The sequence below is a fragment of the Nannospalax galili genome, unplaced genomic scaffold (genome assembly GCF_000622305.1).
Source record: "Nannospalax galili isolate Female #2095 unplaced genomic scaffold, S.galili_v1.0 scaffold1382, whole genome shotgun sequence".
Taxonomy (NCBI): Eukaryota; Metazoa; Chordata; class Mammalia; order Rodentia; family Spalacidae; genus Nannospalax; species Nannospalax galili.
In genome coordinates this window covers 1,205,661-1,216,068 of record NW_008348397.1, presented here as the reverse complement: position 1 = coordinate 1,216,068, position 10,408 = coordinate 1,205,661, and positions in this window count along the sequence as shown.

The following is a 10,408-nucleotide window of genomic DNA, read 5'->3' as shown; positions in this document are numbered from 1 at the left end:
GGGGGTCGCTGTGTGTTGCAGAGACGACCTGTGGATCTAAGGGGGTGCCACGGCGCGTGGGGGTAAAGGGGGAAAATCCCAAAAAAAAAAAAAAAAAAAAAAAAAGAAAAAAAAAATCTTTTCAAAGCACAAGTAATGGGTGAGCTAAGAAGGCACATGTTAGAGGGGCCCCAGCAAGCATACTAACCAACTTGCATGCAGAGCTGTGCACAATGTCTGAGTGTGCACTAGCATCATATTGTATCTATCTTCATGGCATTCTCCCGCTTCCCTGCAAGGCAGGGATAACCTCAGTTTCATTACCCCTAACCCTGCTCCCTTGAGGGTCTCTGTCTCCATTTGCCCATAGGAGTATCAATGAAAGCCTTCTTGAGCCTGAGTGTGTGTAGGGGGTCTCAGCTCCTTGATCATTTAGATGACCCCAACTTACACTAATTCATCTATTCTGAAAGCTCCCTCTTCCCCTAGTGTGTTTCATGCCACTACCTCATCTAGTGTCCAAATAAAAAGGAGGAACTTGGGGTGATGCTGTGGGAGTAGGAGAAAGGGTAGATCAGATACTGTTCGATTTTGCCTGGGTTCCCCTTGGAGCACTGCTGCTCATTTAAAATTCCGATTTAAAGCCGTGCGGCTCTTTAAATTTCCACATTAGCATGCCGCCCTGATGCCAGGCCAAGATGTTGGGATGGATTTGGCAGGAATGCCTCCAACAGCAGCAAGCAGCAGCATTTGCCAGCAATAAAACAACGCATGAATAAAAGAAGACCGCTTGGCAACAGCAGCAGCCCAGGTAGCTGGGTAAACCCAGGAGGGGATTTCATATGTAGGCACTCAGAGGTATGCAGGCCTGTGAGGGCATGTATAGGCCTCTGTAGCTGTCTGGGCCCTCACCCCCAATCTATGCCTGCACTGTGGAATTGGGGTGAGAGCCCGGGCAAGACTGGGGTTTCTCCCTTGCGCTCTCACCTCCTCCCCTCAGGGTTATCTTCTTGGAGGAGACAGATGCTGTTTTTGATGAGGACACAAAGCTTTGGCCTGCAGCCTGAGTTGTCCTGTTTTATTAGGGACCCAGAGAACAAGTGGAGTTAGAGAGAACAACGCTGACCAGAATGGCTTCCAGATTCACGACCCCACTGGTCTGGATGCTATGAGGGGTACTGTCTGGGGCCTTGGGTGAGAAGCTGCTATGAGACCTGGGTATTGGAGCTGAGCTGGGTCAGAGTGTTCTGGACTGGAAGGTTTGAAACTGTACTTGCATAAGGTGAGGAACAGGGAGTGGCCAAGGAGAGCAAGGAGCTACTAGGCCTGGCTTAACTTTAATTCCCCACAGACAGGGAAAGTTGTTTTGAGATTAGAAGCAAGGGCAGCAAAGGAGTCAAAGTCCTGGACTAGACAGGACATCATCTAGAAGTCATTTTCTGCATCCCATTTCCCAACGTCTGGAAAGAGCAGCCCCAAAAGGACTTTGCTGTTCCTGAATCCTGTGTTCCAGTCTCCTGGCTGAGGCTCAGTACGTAGCTCCCAGGCATTTCAAGGAGCAAACAGTCTGTCCTTCTGGTAAATTGTCTATTCTTCCTACTTAGTGTAATCATCTTCCCCAAAGCCCAAAGAAAGAGGACAGAGCAAACAGAGGAGGAGCAGCAGATGTCTCTGTAGTTTTGGCTAAGGCAGAAAAGAGGGATTTTCTGTAGGGCACCTTTCTCTGATGGAACTCCTTTCTCTTCAAGCTCACAATTTCAGACCTCTCTACATGAGGAGAAAATATTGGGACCTTGGACTGTCTCAGTACCTAGAGAAGTCAGAGAACAGAAGGGCAGGGCTAAACTTTGGCAGAGCAGGGTCTCCTCTTGGAACTAGTGTTCTTGTCTTGATGGCATTTTCCAGGGTGAATGAGATGGCCTGACTTCCCAGGTATCCTATTTCTTGGTTCATGTACTGGAGTACATCAGATCTGGGAGTAATTAAGAATAGCTAATAAACTAAGTTTAGGCCACAGAAATCTCTGTCATTCATTCATTCATTCATTCATTCATTCAACAAATACCAAACAACTGTTTTATATTAGGTACTGTGCTAGGTACTGTGAGCACACAGGTGAATATAAACTGCCCTCTTGGAACTGTCCATCCAAGAAAACAAAGGCTATCATGTAAATGCCTGCACAAGGGGCTGGAGAGATGGCTTAGTGATTATGAATGTATACTGCTCTTGCAGAGGATCTGAGTTCAGTTCCCAGCACTCAGATCAGATGGCTCACAACCACTTGTAACTCCAGCCCCAAGGTAGCTGACACCATCTTCTGGCCTCTGTGGGCACCTGCCCTCATGTGTACATACCTGCACACAGAAATACATATATACATGTAATTAAAAAAATTAAATGTAGCATGCGCCTTTAATCCTAGCCCTTGGGAGGCAGAGGCAGGTGGATCTCTGTGAGATTGAGGCCAGCCTGGCCCATATAGTTCTAGGCAGGCTGAGATTAGGAGACCCTGTCAAACAAAACAAAACAAAGCCAAACAAAAACCAAAAAAAATTTCAAATGATTGCACAAACAAGTGTAAAATAACTATGTGAAGAGCTTGGAAAACAAGACATACCATCCATGAAAGTGCATAATGGGGGCCTTGATTGACTCTAAGGAGTAGAGAAAGCTTGCAGAGGAGAAAGAGAAGGATACAATCTTAGAACTGCACGTGACATCACAAAAACCAAAGAGGTAGATGGTCAACTGTGTTATGATGCTGAGGGCTCCTGATACTTACGTAACCTAGCTTCTCCCCCACTAGTTTTGAGTATAGGTATAGAAATGCTCTGGCATGGTGCCTGGCTCACAGTTGATGCTCTGTAGTGTTAGTTCCCTTTCCTTTCTCCAAGCTGAGCCTCCTTTCAGGGACTCCAGGTTTCCAGAACAAAGATGCGGCACAGGCTTAGCCTCTTCTGTTAACTCAGGCCCTAAACTCCAGCCATCCAATTCTTAAGAGAAAAAGAGAAAGGCCAAAGGCCTCTCCCCGTTAGGCCTTTCCACATTAGTCCCATCACATGAAGCCTATTAACCTACTTCCTCCTTTGCACTGACCTTTCATGAGGAGGGGCTGGGCTCTGAATCTATGAGGAAAATGTTATCCTGGCTCTGCTTCTGAGACTAGGCCTGAGAAGAAAGTTGGAATCCTCATCAGCTCCCAGGACTGCCTGGGTGAATCTGAATGTCTTAGGTAGGGAGAGGGAGCAGTGGGGAGATGAGAAGGGGGGCTGCTCACCCAAGACGGCATAGAGCCCAGAGCCTTTTCCATTGCAGACACCCCATCTGTCTCCTACAGAAGGCTAGGGTTGGAAGAAGTTTGGTGAAGGGGGGTATGGTGGGTGAAACTGTACTTCTGTGAGCTAGCATGATAGCAAGGAAGGTACTATCCAGACAGGAGTAGAGGGTCATGAGAGTGAGTGCATGCGTGGCAGTATGGCTGTTACTTTGGCCACTGGGGTCTAGAGGTCTGAGGTTGGGACTGGAGATAAGGAAGATGGTAAGGGTAGCACATGACTCTTCCAAAAGATTTGTTTGATTTGGACTTATTACTCCCAGTCCCATCAACCAGACAGCAAAGAGTCACACTCCTACTGTGAACAATGCAATGAAAGATGAGCTGTGGAGAGAACTGTGGAAAGGGCTGTTCCTAAGCTAAGAGCTGAGCTCAACTCACTATACCTCCTTCTCCCCAAGTAATCAGATCTTGTTCCTACCTTAAAATATTTGAGGGGCTGGAGAGAGGGCTCAATGGTTAAGAGCACTGACTGCTCTTGTAGAGGACCCAGGTTCAATTCCCACCCCAATATGGCAGCTAACAATCGTCTGTAACTCCAGTTCCAGGGGATCCAACACCCTCTTCTGATCTCCATGGGCACTGTACAACAACGGGTGCACTTAAATACATGTAGGCAATACACTTATTCACATAAAATAAAAATAATAGAATATTTAAAGGTGTTGCTGCTATATACTTGGTATACAGATTCTGCAACAAGAGGTTTAAAGATTAAGTAGAAATAGGCCAGAATTCAGGAAAATAAGGTGAATCCAAACCTCGGTCTCTTTTTGGAGACAAGGTCTAGCTATGTAACCCTGGCTGGCCTAGTACTCACTATGTAGTCCAGGTAGGCCTTGAACTTGTGACAGTCATCCTGCTTCAGCCTCCTGCTAGGATGAGGTATGTACCACCATGTCAAGGTCTCATTCTTCCAACATAAGTTGTCCTTGCTTCTCATGTTTGGTGATATTGTATAGCTCTCATTGCCATATCAGTTGGGGGTTTTTGGTAGACAGCTCAGAATTCCTTCCTAGTGACCAAAACACTTTGTGTGATAACCAGACCCTTGAGGAATTTCCATCAGCACAGCACCTTTGACGCACCAAAATCCAGACACTAGGATGGACTGCTCATATACAGAAATATAAAAGAGGGACCTGGCTGAGTGTGGTGGTGCACATCTTTAACCCTAGCACTCTGGAGGCAAAGGCAGGTGGAGCTCTGTGAGTTCAAGCCTAGCTTGATCTACATAATGAGTTCCAGGCCAGCTATGGCTACAGAGAGACTCTGTCTCAAAAAAACAAAAAAAAAAAACAACCAACAACAAAAAAAAGAGGAAACTGGACTGGAAATGGCCAAGCAGCAGCTGGGGATGTGGGGAGTCAAAAGTGCCAGCCTGGGAAAGCTAGTTGTTAGGGCACACTCCAGGTCCTAGCACTGACCCTAGGTCACCTCCTTCCTACATTCTATGTTCTAATATGGTGCCACAATTTCCCTTCTTTCCCATTTAGTTCTTCAGGTATAACCTTCTTCTGCAGGCTGCAGCTTAATCCCTCTAAAACAGGTGCCAAGGGAACCCAAGACAGTGCTTCAGTTATTAAATATAAATAGACAGGGGAGAGGAACTGAATATAGAGACAGATATTGTATCTCTCAGTCCCTGTGAGTTATTAGGAAGGCAGTAATGGTTGCTAAGCAACAGGTCTCCATAGAGGACAAGGCACCAGAGGGAAACAAGCCTCCTTTGGCTGAATATTGGGATGGGAAGGTAGGGAAGGTGAGGGTCAAAGGGCTCTGAATTCACCAGCCAGCTTTGGGGAATGATTTGTTTGTCCTCTAAGATGAGCCCTTCTCCAGGCCTTGGCAAGCTCTGCCTGTACAACCTTCAGGATTGGTGGAAGGGGATAGGACTTAGGCACTCCTCCTTTCCTAACAGGAAGAGAAAACCTGGTTTCCATAGCAACAAAGAAACAATTCTGGTCTCATCTTGCTTAGAGCTTCTCAGTAATGCCCTCAAGGAGCACCAACTATTATAGACCTCTTTCTCTGACTTTAACTAATAATTGAAGGGGAGGGCTCATACAAAGGTTAGGGGAGGGTTTGCTACAGAACTGGTCTCACTTGGACCTAAAGTGATCTCTATTAAGACTCTGGGGACTGGAGAGATGGCTCAGTGGTTAAGAGTATCAGTTGTTCTTGCAGAAGACCTGGATTCGAATTCTAGCACCCACATGGCAGCTAACAACTGTCTATAACTCCAGTTCTAGCTGATTCAACACCCTCTTCTGTCCTTCACAGGCACTGCATGACATGGATGCACTTACATACATGCAGGCATAACACTCATATACATAAAATAAAAATTTTAAAACAGACTCCATGGTGTGTGTGTGTGTGTGTGTGTGTGTGACTTTTAGGGATTGCAAGAAGGCTAAATGGGGCATCAGATGCAAACTGAGCTCAGGCTTGTTTCTAAAAGGTGAAAAGAAATGGGTTGGAGGTCAGGAAAGAATGGGAGGACAGTCTTTTGCAACTCTTGGCCACCCATCCCCTCGACCCAAGTCCACTATTGTCAAGACCCGAGAATGGAGATATAGAACATTAATGTATGTCAAGTATAAGTGAGTGGCACCGAGGGGCATAATGTTTTTCTAATATGACCACAAGCAGAGTGTTAGAAGAATTAGGCCGACAGCTGCTGGATTTTCCCCCTTTCTCTCCCCCCCTCCTCACTCTCCCGCTCCCTTCCTCCTCAGCGTTTGCACACACCAATGGCAGCAGAGCCCTGCTTGCGATTTCTCTTAATCTTCCTCCGCCATCCTGCGCTCTTTCCGCAGGCGGTGCTGCGAAGCCGGCAGAGCCCTGCGTCACACCTTACTGCTCTCTGAGATTGCTCCACAGAGAGCTCAAGGAGATGGCAATTCGGCGCTGATGCCGGCTGGCAGCAGTTGGGAGAGGGGAAGGAGAGAGGGAGGAAGGGAGGGGGGAAAAGTTGGCACGGATACCAAGTTTTTCCCTAGAGAGACGGAGTGGTGCTAATTGTGGAAAAAGTAGGCTACTAAGGAACAGAAGAGGACATGAAGTAGGCCAGATATGGAGAGAGAGAGAGAGAGAGAGAGAGAGAGAGAGAGAGAGAGAGTCTTAGACATCCACCACATGTAGGCATGCCTAGCCACCTGACTCATGACCCTCTGTAGATCACACAACCCAGTTGGGGTTCCCACTTAACCCACCTACACACACACACACACACACACACACACTCCCAATCAACCTAGAAGAGCAGTCTAGGCATGTTGTGTGTATTCGTGTGTGTGTGTGTGTGTGTGTGTGTGTGTGTGTATGCGTGCATGTTGTATCTGTTTTGGATCGCAATAGAATGCAGTATGTAAATGAGATGGTTATTACCGCAATGTTCATCAAGCTGAGCCGAGAAGACATTAATAGCCTGATGAATATGCATGTGAATTTGTTAATTAAGTTAATTATTCTGCTGAAAATGCATTCGTCTTCCAAGGACATTTTCCCAATGATTTTTACATGCTCTAGCCATTAGTCATGCTATATTTTATCGGGGAAATGAGTTTGCTTAAGTTGTAAAAAAAAAAAAAAAAAAAAGAAAAGAGGAAAAAGAAAAATGAAAGAGCAAAATGTATTGAAGTTGACAGGGGAAGGCATCTAAGGCTGGCCTGAAGTTGGAGGCTCAGCTGGGCTTTTGAAGCCTGCCCTCGATTTTTATGGGTACCTTACTCTACCATTTTTTGCTTTTTTTTTTTTTTTGATGACAAACTTTTTTTTTCCAGTGCCAAATTTCCAACACATTAATTAATTGTTGTAGCCAATTAACTGTAGTTGTGCAAATGAGTTTAGCACTAATTACCATGCAGTGCCTGTAATCACATAAAAAACTTGCTGAGAGAGAGAAGAGAAAAAGAGGAATGGGGGTCCGGTGCCAGGATAGGAGGGGACCTGGACTAGAGGAGCACCCAAGGAGAGGGAACAAGTGGGGTCTTGAGATCACCAGTTAAGCAACACCCAGGCTCTAGAGGAAGAGACTATCTTCTCTGCTACATTTAGGACTTCTGAAATTCAGGAAATCTCAGTAAGGGGAGGGGAAAGAGTCAATAGTGTTCCACCTTTCATTAAGAACTTCCAACCAAAAGACAGATAGCTCTAGTCATTTCAGCAATGCAACATGGACTTATGTAATCCCTATACTCCTCACCCCAGGTCTTGGTCTCAATGTTTGTCTTCTCCACAGCGGGAATTACTAGGTAGGGATAGGAGTGCCATGGGGAGAAATGTTCCAGCTGAGCCAAAAGAGATATATAGAGAGATATCTCACCATGGTTCTGGAACTATACCTAAATGGGGGGAAATATTAAGGGTTCACAGCTACTGGAATAGACTAGGGAAGCAATGGTAACATCAACTATAAAAAAATCATCTCCAGTAGGAGGTGGGAGGTGGCAGCCTTTGGCTAGACACAGCTCTCTTAAGTGAAACCTCCTCTCCTGCAAGTTGGCATCTTTACCATCCATCATATCTTGGGCAACTATAGGTCTCTACCTGTCAGTTTCAACCCATGTCTAGAGGATGAGAGCCATATCAAATGTTTTTTCCAGCTTCTCTGAACCTTGCTAAGATATTAGAGGAAGAGAACAGGGGTAAAGTCAGACTAAGAAATGGACACTGCTTGTTCCTTCTCCACGGTGTCCAAGGAAAGTATGTGTGTGTGAAGAACTGTAGTTCCTGTCATTGAAAGCAACAGCAAAATGCTATCACTTCAGAATAGAGAGCTTATTTGCTCAGAGATATATCTCCAAGGAGGACCTTGATCACTCATCCTCTGACAGGCATCCAAAGGCTAGATACTCCTTGCCAATTTCAGGTCTCAGGTCTGTGAGGAGATTGCTCAAGGGCTACATTCACTTCAGTCTTGTTCCCTGCCAAAGGGGAAGTGATTTCAAGGGTACATGCCTAGTGTTCCCACTCTGTGGTACTGCTGCTCTCTGAATCTTTGAACCAAGTTTGGCTGTATTGGACCTGAATTGACCCAGGCTGCTCCATGGGCATCCTTATTTCCAACTCTCTGCTAATTCCGCACACACTCTTCCCAGCAACCATAGTTAAGTATAGAAAGGCTTCTTGTCTGAGAACCTTTGGTGTGGTGGAAAGGGTTCTATTATCTTGGGATCCAGGATCTTCTTTACCATTTAACAGCATGTCATCTTCCTCATTTACAAAATGGAGATAAACAGGAGTTTAATAAAGATGGGTGTGGTGGCACATGCCTTTGATCCCAGCAGAGCAGGCGAATCTCCAGGAGTTCAAGGCCAGTATGGTCTACATAGTAAGTTCCAGGCTAGCTAGAGCTATAGAGAAATCCTGTTTCGAAAAAAAACCAAAAAAGCTGGGTGTGGTGGTACTTGGTCTTTAATCCCAGCACTTGGGAGGCAGAGGCAGGCAGATCTCTGTGAGTTCAAGGCCAGCCTGGTCTACATAGCTAGCAAGTTCTAGGTCAGCTGGGGCTACAGGGAGACCCTGTCTCAAAAAAACAAAAAAAAAAAAAAAAAAAAGAAGTTTAATAGCTGTGACTATAAAACACTCAAAAACAAACCAAAAGAAATGGGCTATTTCATTCATTGCTAGCAAGTACATGAAATGAGAGAACTTTGTTGATAGGTAAAACTTAGCAATGTTAAAAGGATTTATGTTCACAGAAAAATCTGTCCCCGAATGTTCATAGGTACTTATTTGCAACAGCCCTAAAGTAGAATTAGCCCAGATGTCCATCAATAGGTGAATAATTAACAGTGATATAAACTGGGTATGATGATGCATACCTATAATCCCATCACTAAGGAGAGGGAGGCAGGAGGATCAGAAGTTCAAAGTCATCCTTGGTCAGATAGTGAGTTTGAGAGCAACCTGGAATATGAGAGGTCTTAAGAAGCAGAATGGAAAAAAATAAAATTAAGTAATGGTGGTATATCTATGCCATGGAATAAATAAAAGGAATTAACTCCTGGTACATACAAAAAAATTGGGTGGATCTCTAGGAAATTATGCTCCATAAAAAAGCCAATCCAAAAATGTTACATACTATCTGATTCCATTTTTTTAAATGACAAAGGTTTAGAAGAGGACAGATTAATGGTACCAAGAGTTAAGAGATGGGTGGAGGGGCTGGTGAAATGGCTCAGTGGGTAAAGACCTTGCATTCTGGATGGTATAAATTTGATGATCTGAGTTCAGTCCCTGGAAACCACACAAAGGTGGGAGTAGAGAACTGACTCTACAAAGTTGTCCTCAGCCAGGCTGGTGGAGCATGCCTTTAATCCCAACACCCAGGAGGCAGATGGATCTTTGTGAGTTCAAGGCCAGCCTGGTGAACATAGGGAGTTCCAGGAAGCCTGGGCTAGGGCTACATAGTGAGACCCTGTCTCAAAAAAATATATAAAGTTGTCCTCAAATCTCCATATACATGCTGTCATGTATCACCCCCACCCCATTATATACATTTTTAAAAAGAGAAGTGGATAAGGGTAGATAGATATGATTATTAAAAAATCATGAAGAGGGGCTGGAGAGATAGCACAGCGCTTAAGAACACTGATTGTTCTCGCAGAAGACCCGGGTTCTAATCCCAGCACCCACATGGCAGCTAACAACTGTCTGTAACTCCAGTTCCAGGGGATCCAACAGTCTCTTCTGTCCTCCGCTGGCATTGCATGACATTGACCTACATGAAATAATATAATAAAATATTTTAAAAAAATCATGAAGAATTCCATAAAACTATTAAGCACCTTCTTTCTTTTTTTGCAGGTGCTGGAGGTTGAACCCTTAAGTATGCTACACAAATGCTGCTATCACTGAGCTGCATCCCAACAGCTCTGTTCAGTATCTTGACTGTAGAGGTGAACATGAAAATTTAACACAGGAAATGAAACTGTATAGCATTTAGTCACTCATATGCATACATTTAGTAAAACTATAGAATCTTGGGACTATGCGATGATTCAGTAGGTAAAGTCTCTTGCTGCCAATGTGGAACTTACTCTGTATATCAAGCTGGTCTCAAACTTAAAACAATCCTCTCAC